At 41.0% G+C, this 20,520-nt stretch overlaps 1 long non-coding RNA gene and 1 pseudogene across 1 annotated transcript in view; one reads left to right on the top strand and one right to left on the bottom strand.

The window, feature by feature from the left end:
* Positions 1-337: 337 nt before the first annotated feature.
* Positions 338-2,323, top strand: LOC122213216 (annotated as a pseudogene).
* A 2,523-nt stretch (positions 2,324-4,846) lies between these two features.
* The window catches only part of LOC122213558, a 28,731-nt gene continuing 13,057 nt past the window's right edge, over positions 4,847-20,520 (bottom strand). The window contains exons 2-3 of the long non-coding RNA XR_006199583.1: positions 8,093-8,271; positions 4,847-4,995 (exon numbers count right to left, since the gene is read on the bottom strand). This is a non-coding gene — a long non-coding RNA (uncharacterized LOC122213558). The remainder of the gene's footprint in view (positions 4,996-8,092; positions 8,272-20,520) is intronic.

Raw genomic sequence — 20,520 nt, 5'->3', positions numbered from 1 at the left:
GGCGATGAGATGTGTATGCACATCTGAACCCTGTAGACACTGTCACCTCTGACTCCTTTAGCCCAAAGCACCTCATCTCTGACCCCCAGCACAGGAAAGTAGCGTAGACAGGAGGAACAAAGCTTTGCTGAGGCCAAGGTGCGGTGAACCTGCAGGCTGACCTCGCTCTTGGTATTCACACCAAATCTGGGGAGAACCAACCCAATGCCAGCATGATGCTAAACATCTCAAGGCACAACTGACAATCCTTGACCCCAAAGCCACCATTTCAGCTCTTCTACAACTAAGACCGTGCTTCTGTGAGGCAGGGCCCTGACGGTGCTACTCCCAGAAGAGCATGGAGAGCCTGGAACCCAATGGGGGGTAACCCCCCCATCCTTCTCTTTCCCCTGGCAAGTCCAGCAGCAGCACTGACCAACTCAGACACCTCTGTAACAACAGGGACTTGGCTTATAGCTCCTCCTTCTCCCAGTTCTACAGTTCTGCAGGCTCCCTAAAAACTCCCTTCATAGAGGAGTATTTGCTTACTGCGCTAGAGAAGAGTCCAGAAAATAGCCCTCCGGTGTAGCCCAAGCAGAATCACACCCAGAAGGCCCAACCTTTCCAACCTCTGCCGCTGACGGGCATCCACCTGGTACCCTCCCTGGAGGCACACTTTGCCCAGGTGCCCCAGCCTCCCACGAGTGGTAACAGCAACACACTCCACCTTGCATTGGCCAAGGAAAGTGGACATACAGTTCCTCGGGAAGCTTGTAACAAGATGGCCGCCCTTGATGAGAACGGAAACCAAAATGCATCTAGAAGGCCTGAGTTTGCCTTCGATGAGCCCCTAGAATATGACTCAATGTCCTCAGTAGAGAGGAAACCTGAAACTTTAGCCAAATGTATCTCCTACAAAGTCTATTTCTCTTCCCTACCTGAAAATGAAGAGAATACCTCTCTAAAGAGACATCCCACACCTCTCCAAGGCAACAGCTCAGATTTCAGTGAGAGAAAGGGCACCCAGGGCAAGACATCATATAGCAATTCCCACAGCCTCAAACCCCCTCAAGCAAGTGGGTGAAGATAAGGGATCTTCCAGGATCTCAGGGCCTTGGGAGGACGATCTCCACAAAGACCACAATGAAGGCTAGAGAGAGAAGGCCTAGTCCAGAGCCTGTCGAGCAACTGTGGCGGGACCAAGGCAGCCTTTTCCTCTCTCCACAACATTCCTGGAAGTCTGAGGAGCAAAACAGACTGGGGCTAGGAGGGGGAGCCCAGGAGGGCTACCCTGGAGGGCCTGCCCACCTGTCCAGCCAACGCCCAGGCAGAGGACGCTGGAAGGAAAGCCGTGACTGATCACAGGAGCCGGGTGGACAGACCAGTTTTCTATCCAAGGTTTGAGGGGAGAACCCGCACCTTGGTCACTTTCCTACCATCCAGACCCCAGGTAGAGGAGCCACCCTGCCTGCCACACCAGCACACAGCCACTCTGGGCGGGAGCAGGCTCTGCGGGGCTATCCGTGCAGGAGACACCATGCTGGGGGCTGGAGGTTTCCAAGATGGAGCAGCAGAAGCAAGGAAGCCCGGACCCCCGAGTGTCAGCAGCTTCCGTTACAGCCACAACCACAGGCCCAACAGGGCCCTCCCAACTCCCAATACCTTGGGAGGTGATTTCGAGGAGACAGATACCAACACCTGGTTTTCTGAATTTCCTGAAGTCCTAGACAGTGGGAAGCAGCAATTTAAAAGGGGGGAGCCAAGGGGCACCTGGGTGGCTCAGTCGGTTAAGCCTGAAACTTCAGCTCAGTTCCTGACCTCATGGTTCCTGAGCTCTAGCCCGCAGCAGGGTCTGTGAAAACAGCTGGGAGCCTGAAGCCTGCTTCGGATTCTGTGACTCCCTCTCTCTCTCTGCCCCTTCCCCTGCTCACGCTCTGTCTCTCAAAAATAAATAAACATTGAAAAATAAACTTTTAATAAAAAAAAAAAAAAAAAAAAAAAAAAGGAGGGCGGGAGCCAAAGCTGGAAGAGGGTTCCTGACAGCCACAGGATGAACAGCTGAGGAGGGGTGCGGACAGGGGCCTGGCCCGCCACCCCCCACCCGGGGCCCGAGGACACTCACCAGCTCCGCAGCCAGGACGAGGAGGCCCTGTGGCGGGACGACAGGCCCTCCACCCAAGTCGCCCACGCTGACGAGAACAGCCCAGGGGTGGGGATGGGGGACACACAATCCTGTGTTCTCGAGGCCACCTACTTTGGAAAGGCGACCTCAAGCAGGGGAGCTGGTGTCTGTCTCCGCGCAGACCCTGCGGGAGCCGCACCACGTGACCCCAGGGGAGGGTGACCCCGCCCCTCCGCACCCCACCCCACCCCACCCCCTCACCCCACCCCCGTCGGCACCCCCCCTCCCCGCTCCCACCCCCTAGGGTCCTCGCTGAGCCTGCCCTCGGTCCCCCTGCCTGACCCCCAACAGCTCCTACTGGAAGCCTGAGAACATGACCGAGGTGGGGGTCTCAGGATAGACTGAGCCGAAGCCCCTGGGCGCGCAGAGGAAGGGGCTGTGTTTCCCAGGGAGTGCCACGACCCTCCAGGACCCGTGGGAATGCCTGGTGTTCCACATCCTGGCCAAGTACTTTCCTTTCTCTTTCTTTCTTTTTCTTTTTTTTTTTTCTTTTAACGTTTATTCATTTTTGAGAGACAGAGTGTTTGAGTAGGCGAGGGGCAGAGAGAGCGGGAGATGCAGAATCGGAAGCAGGCTCCAGGCTCTGAGCTGTCAGCACAGAGCCCAGGGTGCTCGAACTCACAGACCGTGAGATCATGACCTGAGCTTAACCGACTGAGCCACGCACCCAAGCGCCCCTGACCAACTGCCTTTCTGAAGAGCAACTCTGATGACCAGCGTTTTGTGAAAACAAGTCAACCCTCCTCCCTAAGCAGCAAAAGCTGGGCAACAAGATCACAGGAGGCCCGGGGCAAGGCACGGGTCCGCTGGAGGTTCTTGCCTTGGATTTTCATTCCTCAGGCCTGGACTCTGGCTCTGCCCCCCAACTTTGCCAGTGAAATGACTCCTGGTGTGTGTGTGTGGGGGGGGGGGGGGGGGGGGTGGTGTACTTTCAGTGACACTTTCCCAACATTAACTTCCTCTCCACTTTAACCTCTTCTGAAATACCCAACCAAAAGATTGCCCTTGATTTCAATACAATTTTAGCCAAAAAAGGATTCAATGTAAAACCGCAGTTTAAACTGTATTAGTGGGGTTCCTCTGGATAAAAGGAAACAACTGTATCCTGTAAAAAGCCAATGTTTTCCTTCTCACTCTTCATGATTGACCTTTGAGAGCTTGAATGCTGTCAGGAAAGTACCCCTTTCTATTATTACTTTGTACTAGAAAGGGAATTCATGAAATCGTGAGAACTGATTGGAGGGTGTTCGATGTGTTTCAGTTTTTGTTTTATTTATTTATTTATTTTTCATTTTTAAAAGGCTGAAGCAACATAAATCAGTGTGTGTCACCTTCAGGAATGTAGCCATAATGGTGTTCCTTACTTGTGGGCAGTGTCCCCTGAGGACAAGTAAAAATAGTCCTCATGAAGGGTCTGCAAAGCCTTAAAGACTTAAAAAGTAACATACATATAAAAGAAAACTGTAAAGCTTTGAACATTGTTGTTATTTCAATTTTTAAAAATGAAAAAGATCATTATGTCTGTATGCTAACCACGTATCTTACTCTATTTTGTGATGGCCATAGACAACGATCTCTGAGTTTTGTATTTTGGGAAAAGATTAATGAGATGAAGCACGCTAAAGATAGTAAAAAAAGTTAATGTAATATCCTAAGTGTAATATAAAGGAGACATTTTTAAAGAGTCGCATATAACAGGGGCGCCTGGGTGGCTCAGTCTGTTGAGCGCAGACTTCAGCTCAGGTCACGATCTCGCGGTCCATGAGTTCAAGCCCCGCATCGGGCGCCTGTGCTGACAGCTCAGAGCCCGGAGCCTGTTTCAGATTCTGTGTCTCCCTCTCTCTGACCCTCCCCCATTCATGCTCTGTCTCTCTCTGTCTCAAAAATAAAAATAAACGTTAAAAAAAAAGTTCTTATCTTTAAAAAAAAAGAGTCGCATATAACAAAATAATGTGTATTTCAGTATGCAAAAGGCTAACAAAAAAATGGCAGACATGACGAAGAAAAGAGATGATTGCACCTGTACATAAAATCTGCATTGATGCACCAACCTCAAATGCTAGCTGATACAGGAGTGAATAGTATGGCTACTAGGGACATAATTTTCTGAACTTGTAAATAGCTCCTAGTAAAGTTCTGATCAAAAACCAAAGTATAAGCTTCCCTTTTTACACCTAGTAATTATACACCTGGAAAATTAATACTTTGTAGTAATATATTAAGATTTTATGTTACATGTAGTTAGGTTTTAAGCTTAGGTGATTATAAGCAATGTTTGCCTATAATAATATCCTGTAGGACGTTTGAAGGTCAAAAATGACAAAGGAAAATTCTTTGAACATGACCTGGTTCATGTACTGTAGGATGAGTAGCATTGCTGGACAGTAATGCTCACTATTGCCAAAAGGTCTGGAATGATTAAAAAAAATTACATCTGCAAATTTCCAAAACACCTCTACCGCAAATCACTGTTTTAAGGGTTCTAGATCTATCTGTGCTCCTAATCTTTATCTGAGCCATTTTTTAGGAGCAACTATAGTATCATTTTGGTGACATATCTGGCAGGTTGTGGATTTTCAACCTCTTCTTTGAGAACTGTCCTCAATTTTTTACCCTTTAAACTAAGCCCTATCTGTCATATTGAGGTAAGTGACACTAAAACTAAATTCTGTATCTTACATTTATTTTTGCTGAATTTCATTTTCTTTATTTCAGTCCATCTTTTCAGTCTATCATTTTGAATCTTGGTTCTGACATATCGTATTATCTCATCTTGGTTTTCATCACCTGCAAATTAGATAAACATTTCTCATCTGCCTCCATCCAAGCTGCTACTAAAAATGAAGAAAGAAAAACAATGACAGAGCTGTTAGAACTTGACTAGAAACTTTCACATCTTGACATAGCTCCTTATACATTACCTTTGTATTCGTAAGGATACAGCTAAAAGGGACCCATGAGAAATGTGGTCAATAGCCTTACTACAACTAGGATAAACTACATCCATGGTATTTCTCTTATATGTGAAGTTAATATTACCATCCACATCTAATTTTAGGGCAAAATGCTCAATAGACTTATTTTGGTCTTCAGTGGCCCCAATTTCCTTTTCTAAATTATTTCACAGGCTTAATTTTAATAACTTTAAGAACTCTGACATAAATATACACGGTCTTAAAATATTACTGTATGAGCTTGGCTACTATAGACTCTGTTATCTCCGTGGTCTAATGCAATAGAAGCCTATATCTTTCTCAAGATTTACCTGCAGTGCAGGTAGAGGGCTCTGTTTCACTAAATGGTTCATATAACCAAGACCAATTAGGTCATCTTTGGTCCATAGTTCCCAAGCTTACCCTGAATTTTTACCTATATCCAATAAAACAAAGGAAAAGCGAGCAGAATGTCATGTAGGAAGGGTATGTAAGTTAAGTCAGAGAGTGGCATACACCATTTCTTTCCATACATTTACATACAACTCACTAGCTACAACTCACATGGTCATACCTAACTCTAAGGAAATCTAGAAAATATCATCTTGCTGCCTGCCTAGAAGAAAAAGCAAATGGATTTTTGGTAAACTAATAGTAGTAGTCTGTGCCAATACCATTCTGAGACCTGTGCGAGAGGTGCTCCTGCTCTGTGCCCCCACGCTTCAGGCATCCCCATGTTTCAGAATGCCTTCCCAAAATGTTCTAAGTCATCACCAGCCTATGCCTGGAACTCATCAGGGCCAGCACTGTTCTCTGGGCAGTGTACCTAGTCTAGACCTGGTCCCATATGAGTTTCTATCACTGGAAGCATCAAACTCAAAGTTTTCTAACTCCCGGTAGCTCAAACCTACCATGGCTAGTAATACTCTCCAGCCGGGGTGCCCTGAGTCAATACCAGGGGCTATGTGGGCCACAGTCTCTGCTTTTCCACTTCAGATATTTGACCCTCTAAACAGACAGTGGGGTTGGCTAGACACTCCAATGAGACGGGGCCACTATGCACAATGTGCATAGTGCTGGCACATTGGTTTGGGATGACTTTTATCCAAGACAGAACATAGGACAAGCTTAGAACTCTGAGTTAGCAATGGTCCGCTGTCAGCCGTTGGGAATGAGTCTCATGGGTAGGACCCTGCATGGACCCCTTACCCTTCTGTGTTGGACCATGGTTGTGCCTCAGGTGTGTAGCACCCAAGGGTAACAGGGATGGCAGCAGCCAATACTTATTCTTAGGATTCCCACCATCAGTCCCCAGGGAGGTCACCCACTTTCTTCACAAGTTCTGCATCATGTTCCAGGCAGTCCCTCAGGAATGGCTGCACCTAATTCCTCTGAAGGTGATGAGACGGTACCTCCACAATGCCCAAGGGACCTTCTGATTAATGTCCTCTGGACTCCAACCAATGTGGCATGGTTGTGCTTTCCTCAGTCAAGCTTATACTATCCTCAATGAGGGATGGATCTTCCTTACATGAATGGATCCATGCTTGTTCTGAACACTGGGTCCTTGCCTCTCTTCTCTACCGGTGGCAGTATGTAGAAGGTATGGACAACATGAAACGAGATCACATTCTAAGAATGTAGTGATTGCGGCCTAAAGAGTTCAAGAGATGGAGTTGGAAATGTGTTGTTTTATGTTGTCAAATCATAACATTAATATGACCAGATAAAGAATTATTGTTTACACTTTCCTTTGTTCTCTAGATAATGTTGGCCTTTGTGGTTATCATCAGTGAAGCAAAGTAACAACTTTTGAGTCATTGGGAACCAGTATTCATGGACCGCACAATGAAGATGCTGTATCGTGGATAATAATGTGACCAGCATTAAACAAATGGTTATGAGGAGACTGCAGAAGCAAAAAGATCCATACTGTTTTTCATATGAATAGACTTCTAAGAGCCATGGTATTTGAGTATTAACAGCATTACAGCCTTTTACTCGGTAGGAGACAGGAAATAGCCAGGAATGTTGCATTTGACCCATCGATCAATTTGGGGAGTATTTTCATTTGAACAGTTTTAATTCTTCAGATCCAGGACTATGGGATGTTTTTCTTTCTGTGTCAATCTTCTATAATTTCTTTCAATGACATTTTGTAGTTTCCCGTGCATGCCTTGTGTTTAAGTAGTTTCCGAAGTATTTTATTTTTGGATGCCCTTTAAAGTAATTGCTTTCCCAATTTCATCTTCCTATTGTTCAGTGCTCGTGTACAGAAATGCCACTGATACTTGTGTATTGATTTTGTGTTCTGTGCCCTTGCTGAACCTGATTATTGCATGTTTAATATATGTTGAGATTTGTTTTCAGTGCTCCAAGAGGCAGTTTATAACTCTGCATTAGCCTTTACTTCCTGCTTGTACAGAGTCTCAAGGTCAGCCAGAGGTGAGAGCTTGGGGCCTTCTCAGGTCTTTCCTGGACATGTGCATAGCTTTGCACATGCTCTCAGTTCTGCATATGTGTGTGGCCTTTTAGATTCCCAGGAATATATTAGAGCTTCTCAAAGCTGCTGACGCATGTCTGATTCCCCAGGTTGCTTTTCCTTTTAAGGTTTTCTGTCTGGTCAGGCTTTTCTTAACCCCAACTGGTAATGCCACCTCAAGCAGCTAGCTGCAAGTTAAACATTTGCTAATGATTTGTTTGTTTTTTGTTCGTTTGTTTTTGTAAAAGGCCCTGTAGGTAGTTCACTTCGAGTGAGCTCCAGGTCAGGTGAAATAAAAACACACTCTGAGAATGAAGCTTTTCCAGAAGGGTCAAATGTGGCAAATCAGTGGGAATGGGCTTTTGGGGTGCTCCAAACTCATTCTTCCCCATCCTGTGGGTGCCAGGCTGTCTGCTTTCACAGCTACCATGGTTGGTTTTTTAAAGCTACTATGGAGCTGGGGAGAAGGGATGGGATTAGAACAAGTTAAAAAGCCACAAGACTCTCTGTTCTTACCAAGATTCCACTGCTTGTCTTGAGTAAAAACATTACTCATTTTGTTGCACGTTGTTCGAGAATTCTGAAACTGCTGATTTTAACAGATTTTGCCAATGTTCTTGTTCTTATAGGGAGGAGCAGATTTTCAGAATACCATACTCCACCGTTCTGGAAGTGAGATATCCACACCTACAATGCTTAGAAAAAAGTGAGATGCGCACAAAAATGCAGACAGTGTGAATTCACTTATATAATGTTCAAAATCAGGCACAACTAATTATGATATTAGAAGTCAGAATAATGATTATCCTTTGGGGAGAAGCACGAGGAAAAGAACCCAAGGAGGACTTCTAATGTTCAGTTTGATGATCTGGGTGCTGGTTATGTCCGTTTATAACATCCATTACCTGTATATGTATGATTTGGGCATTTTTCTGTATGTATGTCACCCTTCAATAATTCTATAAACACAATCAAGAAATTAGGGATATGTTTTTGTATACTAGTTGTATAAGTAAGAGTCCTGTTGATAGCTCCAGTGATATTTGAGAATGTTCTAGTGCTTAGGTTGTTAGGTGGTTCATGCATGTTCTTTCAATCATGCATCAGATTGTACATGCATATTATGAATATTCTTTCATGTGGATCTAATATTACATAATAAAATGTATTTAAAATATTTTCAGTGTTGTCCAAATCCTTTAATAGACTTTGATGTTTAGAGACATAACTGCTTTCTATCCTTATTTGAATATTTAGAGTACTTCCAATATTTCATTTCATGATGTTGTAATTAGAATGCACACAAATAAATCCTTGAGTATACATCTGATTTCCTTAGGATATATGCCAAAAGTGGATTCAAGGGGTCAAAGTATGTGAACATTATAAACACGTTTAGTATATAAAATCAGGTATCTGTTGGAAACATTTTACAAGTTAACTCTTTACTCTCCTCAGAAACAGAAGAGAAATTTCATTTTCCTGCCTCTTTTCAAACACGGAGATGAATACATACACACATATATATCAATATACTTATACACTAATATTTAGATATTTATTAGGTAGAATTTAATTGCAAGTTTGCCGTATGTTAAGGGAAGGGTGTTATCTCATTTTATCGTATATTTTCTTGAATAACAGCTATATTGAATATTTTTCCCTAAGCTTTTTTGTTTTATTTTTTTATTTCTGTTTTGGTTTCTGACCCTTATTTATTATTTTATGTACATTTGGGTGTTTCCTATTTTTCTAATTGGTTTATAAGATCACTGAGCATTTTTAATTGTTTTCTAAAGTCTATGAACCATATTTGATTAAGCCTGATCTTTAATTTTCTTTGATACATTAACCTCAAATATTGCTTGAGCATATTTGCTAAGGTTTCAACCACTTCCATTTCACCAAGGATCTTTTCACCGATGTTCGGAATGCTGTACAGAATAGTTTTCTCATTTTCTTTCCTTTCTCAAAATAAAATTTTCAGCTTCAATGCCGTCAAAGGTAATGGAGCTCTCACAGTGTTCTGTATGTTGTGGCCCCTTTTAGGTTCTCAAAACTGCCTTGCAAGAAGATGCCAAGGAATGAAAACATAACTTTATGTGTTCCTGCAGCTTCCCCCACCCTACCCCCCACCTTTCTCCAACAGTTGTAGTATCAACATCTAAATCTGTCTTGGAGACCATCAGAGACAATCCCGTCAAGCCTTCTGTCCCTGTTTGTATCAGTCACCACGGAAAATATGGGCCCCCCAGATTCTCTCATCTAAACATTGTCCTGCCTATATATGGCTTACTAAATCTTGAATTGACCCAATCTCATATGCCACCTGAAACCTCAAAGTGAGACACTGTGTCTTCTAGACCACACGATCAGTCACCCGAAAAATCTACTGTGTCCCTATCCTCATCTGTGAAAATTTCCCAAAGCATGACTTCTCCTGGGGATAATTCTTTTCACGTAGTTCTTTCAAGAGTTGTACATAGATCACTGTCCCTCATTTCTCCCTAAAACCCATGGGTGTAGGGATTAGCTTCCTAATTCATTTTATTAAAGGGATACCCGTTTGCCCTCTCAATGAGTTATGTTTTCTCTCGGTTTCTTCTCACATGTAATCAGTGACCAAATGCTATAGACTCTGCATCCTTAAGACTTTGATTTTTCTTTTCTTAATTATCCAGTTCAGTAACTTTTCACTTCCTTCCTGGGACATTGTAATATAGATCAACATGGTTCCAATTTTTTCACTTGAAAAATGTGATTCACTTCTTGTCAGTTATCGTTTTAAAACATAGATTTTATCAAGCCACTGACATAAAACTCAAATATAATAATTGTGTACCTAAGTACACTTAATATGTACTTGATGTCTTATGTTCTTTTTTTTATGTTTTATTTATTTATCTCATAGAGAGACAGAGTGTGAATGGAGGAGGGACAGAGAGAGAGAGAGAGAGAGAGAGAGAGAGAGAGAGTGACAGAATCTGATGCAGGCTCCAGGCTCTGAGCCATCAGCATAGAGCAGGTCTCAAACCCAAAGACTGTGAGATCATGACCTGAGCCGAAGTCGGACGCTCAACCAACTGAGCCACCCAGGTGTCCCTCAATGGCATATACTCTTATATATACTCTATGCCAGTATTAGATAAACACTCACACGTGGTATCTAAGGTATCCTTGAACAAATCTTTGAGGAAATAGCATTATCATCAAGAGAGACATTAATGAACTTGCCTCCAATATAGTTTGTGAATGACAGAAGTGACAGGTGCAATTTAAACTCTGATCTGCATCCAGAGATCAACAAAGACTACCGGACATACTTTTCAAAAAAATGTTTTAATGTTTATTTTTGAGAGAGAGAGACAGAGCATGAGCAGGGGAGGGGCAGAGAGAGAGAGGAAGGCACCGAATCCAAAGCAAACTCCGGGCTCTGAGCTGTCAGCACAGATCATAACCTGAGTCAAGGTTGGACACTCAACCAACTGAGCCACCTAGGCGCCCCTACTGAACACACTTTGAAAAAAAAAAAAAAAAAACCTTTCATTGACTCTCTGCTGAAATCTAAATTCCTAAATCAGGCATTCAATTTCAATCGTCAGATGAATACCACTTATCCTTTTCAAGCTCATGTTTCTCTTTGCGACCCTCATCCTTTCTGTAATAAGAGCTCATATAAGTACAATAGGTGCATAATATTTCTTTAGGGTTTCGCTTCTCTATCAGTGGCGTTTATGTAGAGCGAATAATCTCTGTGAACACAATCAAATCTAACATTATGCGATTCTATAGTACTTTCCATCTCAAACTAGAAACAGCAAACCAGACTGGCCATTCTTTCCTTTGGTTCATATTTTACCCTCCACCCAGAAATTGTAGCTTGCTAACCCTACTTGTCCACATCTTTCACACGCTGTAAGGGCATGCCCAAGTGCCCCTTTCTCCATAAAGTGCTGTCTGACCCCACAAAAATAATTATAATAAACCTCTCTCTCTGCTCCTGTTATTCAGTTTGTGCTTGCATAGATAGGGCAATACGCACCACCTCACATTTTACTTAGCTTTGTGCTTTCCCATCTCATTCACTTGACAAAAAGCTCACCTAATTAAGCAGTCTGATTTTATCTAGCTTACTCTCCAGTCTATACTGCTACGGTTATTATGTTGCAAACAATAGTCACTCGGTAAATTTTTAATAAATGATGTGATTATCAACTCACTAGCTTAATTCACTTTCATATGCGCTTAGCTAAATGGAAAAATAGTTTAGCACGGTGGTTAAGGGCTCGGATGGTGTGTATTTAAATCCTGACTCTGCTATCTACTTAACTTTCTGAGCCTTCTTTTCTTCATCCATAAAATGGTGATACGAACAGTATATAACTCCTAGGGTTTTTGTGAGAATTATTTGAATCAATTCATATAAAGAACTGGGAGAGTATCTATCATGCTTTAAGCAGTCAATGACTATATTATTACATATTATAAAACAAAAATAAGGATTTAAAAAGAGATCTAAAATAATTTTCAACAAATTCATTTCTATATGCTTTGTATGGGACTTCCTGGCAGGTGAAAAATAACAATAAACTTAATTAAGGGGTGACTTTTCTGGTCAGTATAAAGGACAGAGCAGTTTTAATCCTGGCAAGAAGCAGGATCTGGAAGCTTTTCATATTCAATCATTTTCTTTAACATGAGTAAGTCGAGTGCTCCATTAGTTCTGGAGCAGAGAGTATAATAAAATCAGTTCTATAATAGGGGCATTAAGCCCTCTTACATTATAGGAAATTATTGAAAAAGGCTGCCAGGCTCTGATTTCCTTGCCAAAATATGGCTATGGATATTCAACAGTAGCATCAAGCCTAATAAAAACTTTTACTTTAAATAGCTAGAAACCCAAATGGCAGCATAGAATGTGGACGTCAGTCTTCAGCAAGAATAGGAATGAAAGGAAATAGACACAGGTCTGTCTTAAAGCAAGTGGATATCACTTTCTTCAGGTGCTTTCATCAGGATAAAATGGAATTTCCATCACTTGTTTTTAATTCACGTTGTAACCATACGTTTTCAAGCCAACATCAGCAGTCTATGTAAAATACTGATATTTGTATCTTTTGAATGTTGACATGAGAGAGGGTCAACTCCATCATAGTAAATTGAGGAAAATTTAGCTTCATCATTCTTTCTGTTACCTGTCTTGAGAATTAGCTTATTTTCCTTCCATTACATTCTTTATTACCACTACATTTTTTAGAGGCACTAATTTGTCTGTCTGTCCATTATACACTGTTATCCAATTTGAGAGGGGCAATTTTGAGTCAATCTAACACCACTAGGAAAATTCTCATGGTGGCATTTACCAGTCTTGCCTCAATTCCTTGTTAGTAGCAGTATTCTGTTTAGGGCTTATGCCACAGAGTAAAGGAAAAGGCAGATCCCTGTCCAGAGGCAGAGAAGTCTTTGTGTAATAGGGTCAGAAATCCAGAGGCACGGAACATCCATGCATCAGGGTGATTTTTTTTCTATGCTTCAAACTGAGGGGGAAAAAAAAAACATAACTCATTGACAGGACATGTGGGCATTCTTTAATAAAATATGAGTTGATGAAGCTGACCCTTCAATCATCCTTTCTTTATCACACCTGTTTCGATTACTTGATGGTCACAATTCTCACACACACACTGTTCATATTCCCATCCCCACCATGATAGGCCCAGACACAATCATTCCTCAGCTGGATTTCCTTCCTGCTTCTCATGCAGCACTCCATGAATCCAAATGGATTCATATCACCAATGCATCCAGATAACTAACATCAGCCCTCTCTTCCACATCACATACAAATGAGTTTTTTTCCTTTCCCTTTGGCCTCAGTGCACTCTTATCAGCCCAAACATCTCATTATTCACAGAGACATTTTTAAATATAAAATCCAAAAGTAAAAGTAAAATTATTCAACACCACTACAAATGCTTATCTTCCCAAAGGCTTAAATGCAAGTTTTCTTATGTCATCTTGCATTTCATTTAATAATCTAACAAAGCTTTTGATAACAATATCCCATGTTCCCTTTTTATATCTTTTAAACGAGAACCATCAGTGCCTTTTAGGATTTGTTCTTCACTCAGCATTATCAGGTTTTAATAATTCAAAAAGAGAGAACAATAAAAAAATCAATAAAAGAAAGAGGTGCTTACAGATATGATTAAACTAAGATAAATGTAAAGAAGTTTAATCCCCACTTTTTTCCAAGACATATCTTCCCAGTAAAGAATCTAGGAGGCAATTCTTAACAGTATCAATCCACACAAAAGGAGACCATTTCTCTGCCACCCAACCCCCCACCCCCAAATCCATGGTCGTGGTTAAAAAAAAGTCTTCTTTCCTTATAAATAAAGTAAATACAACTTGAACCCCACCCACCAAGACCCAGATTATATCATGTTTTATAATATGCCAAGGATATGTTTATATTAAGTGATGAAATACACAAAATAGAATACAGAATAAAAGTACTTTAAATTTATTTTATATTTGTTCAAGTATATGTGTTATTATACCCTTAAAAGGCAGAGACTAGAGAATAACTGGAGGAAATGATACTATAGAATACTACAAATTAGGGGTCGGGGAAAGAAATGCCATGGAGTTAAAAAAAGTGTTATCTTTTTATGTTAAAGCCAGGTCCACTAAACTTGGAAATAGATAGATATCCTTCACTTAGGAAAAGTGACCTAAACTAGTTCAAGCTGGATCCCCAAGACCTTTTCCATAATGGCCTCTAGCTTCCCTGAGATAGGAGTGAACAGAAAGAAAATACAGCGAGAAGGAATCTCAGTCCACACACTGTCTTCCCATTGTTTCTATTTAGGACCTTCATCCAGCTAGAGTTGTGTTTCTGCCAAAATTGGTCCATGACATGTAGATATCAGATATGAGCTTACTATGTATATTTCTTGGTTTGTAAACTCAAGATTTCCCCTGATGAAATCTGAAACTGGCTCCTGTACACAGAGGACATGGAAAGGCTGAAGAGACAGAACGCACCCAAATTGGTAGGTAACAGGTTTAAGAAGCAAGGAAACTTATACATACAAGGCTTGTCTTATATGCTGTGAGATGCATAGATCTCTGCATCTGCCCTCCAGAAGACTAAAAGTTTATACAGAGGTCTTAATGGGATTCGATCACATATTCAGTCCAGATGGTCTCAAGAACACCTTGCTTTCTCGAGGATACATTCTTGGAAATGGCTCCCACAATGGGAAGAACATAAAATCCAAGGACAGGCAAGGGGATTAAGAGCCTACAATTGCCTGGGGTCCAGCTCCTGGGTCAACCAGTGGTCACATCCTCTCAATGACCTCCTCTGATATCATTGGGGGTTAAGTTGTGGAAGTCTCACCAGATGGCCAATACAGTTTGACCACACATAAATCCACTAAGGCACCTGCCATCACTCCTGGTCCTTGGAGAGCTGACTGCACAGACTGCTACAAAATGCATTTCTCTTCACCTGGCCCCTTTGGGCCGATGGTGCTTTCTACTATGTCTTTCCATCTCAGGTACAAAGCAACCATTGTGCTACTTTGACAGTGTGCTAGGGTTGAGGAGATGTGAGATTACCTGAGACCACTTCTCCCCAGAGGTATCAGCCAGCCATTTCTTCTCCCAGGTCCAGATATTTCCCCTTGCTTTCAGCAGAAAATGACTTCAGTCTTATTCTCATATCCCGGACACCTAATGGGGAGTTCTTTCCTCATTTCAGGGTTTATCCAGGGGAAAGCCAGTCTGGAGAAATTGATGATTTGGCTTCAATTGATTCTACTTCACTTTTCCAAGTCTCTTACCTGTGTTGAGTGTGCTTTTGGTTTTCCTCAGGACCTAAGCTTTTAAAACACAGCTTGGAGAGAAAATCCTCTTATTTTGAGTTACATTGTTTTATGTATCTCAGGACAACAAGGAACAGAGAGTGACTGAACTATTTCAATAGTGGAAGGGCAGTAAATTAATAAAGAAGAAAATAACTAGTTTAAAATGAGGCTGAAGATAGTTAAATTAAGGCAAGCCTGTATAGCAACTTGAAGTTACACTATCTTTCCTACAAAGAATAGTTTACTCTTCAGCTATGTCTCTCGGTCAAGTTCTTTTTATGGCTTCCTGTAATGGATGTTTCCTTCAGCACTTGCCATCTAAATCCAACTGCTTCAACCTTTGCATGTGCTGAACATTAATACAAGAGAGCAAGGGATCCAGGGACATGAAGGAAGCTTGCTTTGTCAAGGTCACCTACTTGATCCTGTGACCCATCTAGACTGTGATGAAATACTAAGACAAAACGTCCATGAAGTTAGGAACTTGGTCTTTTTTGCTCATTACTGATCACCTCCATTTAAAAGAGGCTTGCTCATAGTAGCCGCTCAGCAAATATTTAGGTTATAAATACACCTTATAAGATCCCCCTTTTGAATGTATATACATCGAGATATATTTTGGTAGTTGCTCCTGAACATTATCCGTTATTCTGAGGCTCTCTGCGGCACCAGGCAAAAAAGCTAATAAACCAACAATAGCAAAAAAATGGTAGAAAACTATATGAGGAGTGTAAGTTGAGAGTTGGGAAGAGGACAGAGATAAAATTTCCCCTAACAGCCTAGGGAACTGGCCTCCCCATGACAGCCTAGGGATCTGTAGACTTCCCCCCAGTTTTCAGTGAACAATGAGGATGCCCTAATCATATTACTGTTGTATTGGAGGGAAAAACCTTTTTCAGAGATGTTAACCTATCCAAATAAAAGCAATAGAAGCCACAGCTCCCCATCTCCCTCCAACATACTCTGAACCACAAAGACAACTAGGCTTTTCATGAGGAGGGTTCACTGTGCTGGTCATGCATCGTTGTCTTCTAAACCTGCTCCGTTAGTACCTCCCCATATTATACTCTAGAAAGAGAGCATAGAAACAAAGTTGGGATCCCAATGTGTTCTGGACAAATTCCTGATACGAATCTGAGCCCCAGGAGTTTTCTCGTGTAGCTGATAAATCTTCTTTGTGACGTTATAACTGAGCCCTCGATCACTAGTTTCTGGTACCAATCCTGGCTTCTCTCCTCCCCTAACTTTTCTTCAGAGGTGTACCTGGCCTGACTCAGTGAAATATCCCTTTAGTCGCCAAGTAAAATGCACCTCAGTAAACTTAAATTTTTATGCCAGAGGCGTGAGTGTTTTATTTTTCCACTAGAGACGGTAAATGGGATATTTTATTAAAAATATCTCTTGAGCTATTGCTCCGAGTATTACGACTGGAATGCCTTTTCCACTGGAGAATGAAATGTACATCCATTATTAGTTCCATAATAATGCTAATAATATGAGCCAAACTCAATAAGCCTAACTAAATATGGATCTACAGAGTAATCTCCCGGATATGGAATAAGTGCTACACACAATGATTCATTTTAACATGCAACAATGCAGAACAATCTCCTGTGATGAGGTAGTTGCATTCCTAGAATACTGCAGCTTTCATTAAAATGCTTTGTATAAAATGAACACAGGCAAAATACGGAGCTACATCTTTCGTAACTGGAGATGATCCAAAGCTATATGATGTTAGAAAATAGATAAAAGATTGAACCCATTAGAGATCCCTGAATTAATCAGGGCACTTTTGAGAAGCTCTGTTACAGAATGCACTTCCTGAAAGCAGCCCCCTCTCTTGCCACCTCAAGGCCCTGCCGATTTTGCTGTTTTTGCTTCGAATAGCCTTCCGGTCATTCCTCAAGTGGATGGCTCCTTCCCCCGTTAGAACTCAGCTGATAAATCAACTTTCACAGGAAGATTTATCTAAGCCTCTGTCCCCTGGCTATGCCAGATGCTTCCCCTCTAAGCTCCAAATCATTACTGAGAGTGTACAACTCTTCTAGGATTTATCACAATACTGTACTGTGTATTCATTTTTTGTGACGCCTCACTATGTCGTAAGCAGTTTCAAGATAACAACCACGTCCTTTATTTCCCTGGCTCCTGACTTGTAGTTGGCCTGGTATATAGCCATGGCTTAATGATCATGTGTTGATATCTCGATTATGTGTTGATATCTCTTTCCTTGGTCAACTGTTTCTTATAGCTGAGTTCTCAATTTAAATATGACTTTCGCCAAAAGGCATTCCTTGATTCAGAATAAAAAGATAAAGAGATCACAATAACTAGACAGAAAACAATTCTCAGAAGAAAAGGCAATGTATCCAATTTATGGATAATTGGTCTCGGGAAGACAAACTAGAACACCCAGGAGTAGAACTTTTTTTCCCCCAAGTATAAAGTATAGGGAAAATTTCCTGAAATAAAAGAATTTCCTGAAATAAATAGGGCATTCCTAAAGAGTCAGATTCAAAAGCAAGATGACCTAAAGCATATCCTGGTACATTTACAGAAGTCTGAAAATAAAGAATTTCCTAATTATCCCGGAAGTGCCTGCATGTAATTCAGAAGGAAAATTGAATATAGGTGACCTCTGACTTTTCTCCTAAGCAAAATTAGATTCCAGTATATTGATTGATCTACAGTGTGTCGGGAACAAAATTATGTAATTCAAAAATTCTACACAAATTTAAGTTTTTATTCCAGTTGGAAGACATTTTTCATAAACTGGAAAACATTTTCCTAAGCAAACAAAAAAAAATTAGAAAACATAGGAGTAATACTTCCTTCATTTCACTCCTACTTGAAGTTGGAAAATCCTAGGAACCAAAGCTGCATTAGAATATAGAAATTCTAGGGGTGCCTGGGTGGCTCAGTTGGTTAAGCGTCTGACTTCAGCTCGGATCATGATCTCGTGGTCCATGGGTTCGAACCCTGCATCGGGCTCTGTGCTGACAGCTCAGAGCCTAGAGCCTGCTTCAGATTCTGTGTCTCCCTCTCTCCCTGCCCCTCCCCCACTCGCACTCCGTCTCTCTCTCTCAAAAATAAATAAATGTTAAAAAATTTTTTAAATAAAAAGAATATATAAATTCTAACTGGTTAAATGGTTAAATTATGGAAAGAAACGTCTGGCAGAGAGCGTTAAATCTGAATAAATGTGTATAAGAAGGTCAATAACAATACTCCTAATAAGGACAGATGGATATTTTATAAATCTTGAAAGAAATCTACATATTTAATAACAATAAATTGTTGATAATGGACTAGAATTAAGGTCACAGACATGCCTATAGGAAAGACAGGAGAAAGGAGGTGATACAAATGAAGTAACTTTATTATGTGCTGTGAAGTGAGTCAATATATTTGCTTTTATATTTGACATTACACATATATATGCATACATATATGTAAGCACATTCATATGTGACATATAGCTTTAAACACATCATTTTCTTAAGTTACCTATTAGTAGCATTGCATAGCTTCCAAGTAAAAAGATAACATAAAAACAAAGATCAAATAACAAAGACAGAAAAATTAAAAGAAGCAGTAAAGAGAAAGAAAAATAATCACCTACTAATTCAAACTATTGAAATAATAGCCTACTATGAATTTGGGAGTATATAATAGAGAGTAAAAAAGACATCTTCCTCATCTCTAGGAAATTTAATAGTCCAAGAGCTTACACATATACACACCACACACACACACACACACACACACACACACACACAAAGAGACTCCAGACTGCAATCTTCATTGCTTTGAAGGCTGCCTCTCTAACCTCTAGTGCGCCTTCAGGGAAGTCTTCCTGTCAACATGGTATTCATAGGGAGCACTATCTTTCCCAGGGGACATGCCCATCACCTGTACTAAACCAAATCCTTCTTTCAGAAATATGGATTAAAAACAAATGTTCATTGCATATTTAAGAAAAACTACTTCTATAAAACAATAAGCAACAAACTAAGCAAAACTGATCCTAGGGGAAATAGATAATTTAGAGCCAAAGTGGAAATTCAAAAAATTGTTTTAAAAATCTATTAAGTTTCTCAGGATCCCCATAAGAGTGAAAACATATGGTATCTGTCTTTCTCTGTAGGACTTATTTTACTTAGCATAACACTCTCCAGTTCCATCCACGTTGCTACAAAAGGCCACATTTTATTCTTTCTCATTGCCAAGTAGTATTCCATTGTATATATAAACACATCTTCTTTATCCATTCGTCAGTTGATGAACATATAGGCTCTTTCCACAGTTTGGCTATTGTTGAAAGTGCTGCAATAAACATTGGGGTACGAGTGCCCCTATGCATCAGCACTCCTGCATCCCTTGGGTAAATTCCTAGCAGTACTATTGCTGGGTCATAGGGTAGATCTATTTTCAATTTTTTGAGGAACCTCCACACTGTTTTCCAGAGCAGCTGCACCAGTTTGCATTCCCACCAACAGAGCAAGAAGGTTCCCATTTCTCCACATCCTCTCCAGCATCTATAGTCTCCCAAAGAGGGCACCTGTTGGGATGAGCACTGGGTATTGTATGGAAACCAATTTGACAATAAATTTCATATTAAAAAAAAAGTAAAAAAAATCTAATTATTACCCTCAGATAGATTTAAGACAATAGTGCATCACGGGGTGCCTGGGTGTCTCAGTCGGTTAAGCGTCTGACTTAGGCTCAAGTCATGATCTCCCGGTTTATGAGTTCAAGCCCCGTATCAGTCTCTGTGCTGACGGCTCAGAGCCTGGAGCCTGCTTCGGATTCTGTGTCTCCCTCTGCCCCTCCTCTGCTCCCTCTCTGTCTCGGTCTCTCAAAAAGTGAGTAAATGTTTAAAAAAATAATTGAAAAACAAAAAGACAATAGTGCATCCACCTACTAGGTATTTATCCAAAGGATACGAAATGGTGATTCAAAGTGGTACATGCACCTTAATGTTTATAGCAGCCCTGTCAACAATAGCCAAAGTATGGAAAGAGCCCAAACATCCAAATATCCATTGACTGATGAATGGATAAA

Source organism: Panthera leo, chromosome A2 (assembly GCF_018350215.1).
Source record: "Panthera leo isolate Ple1 chromosome A2, P.leo_Ple1_pat1.1, whole genome shotgun sequence".
Classification (NCBI taxonomy): Eukaryota; Metazoa; Chordata; class Mammalia; order Carnivora; family Felidae; genus Panthera; species Panthera leo.
This window is presented reverse-complemented; position numbering and strand designations above follow the sequence as displayed.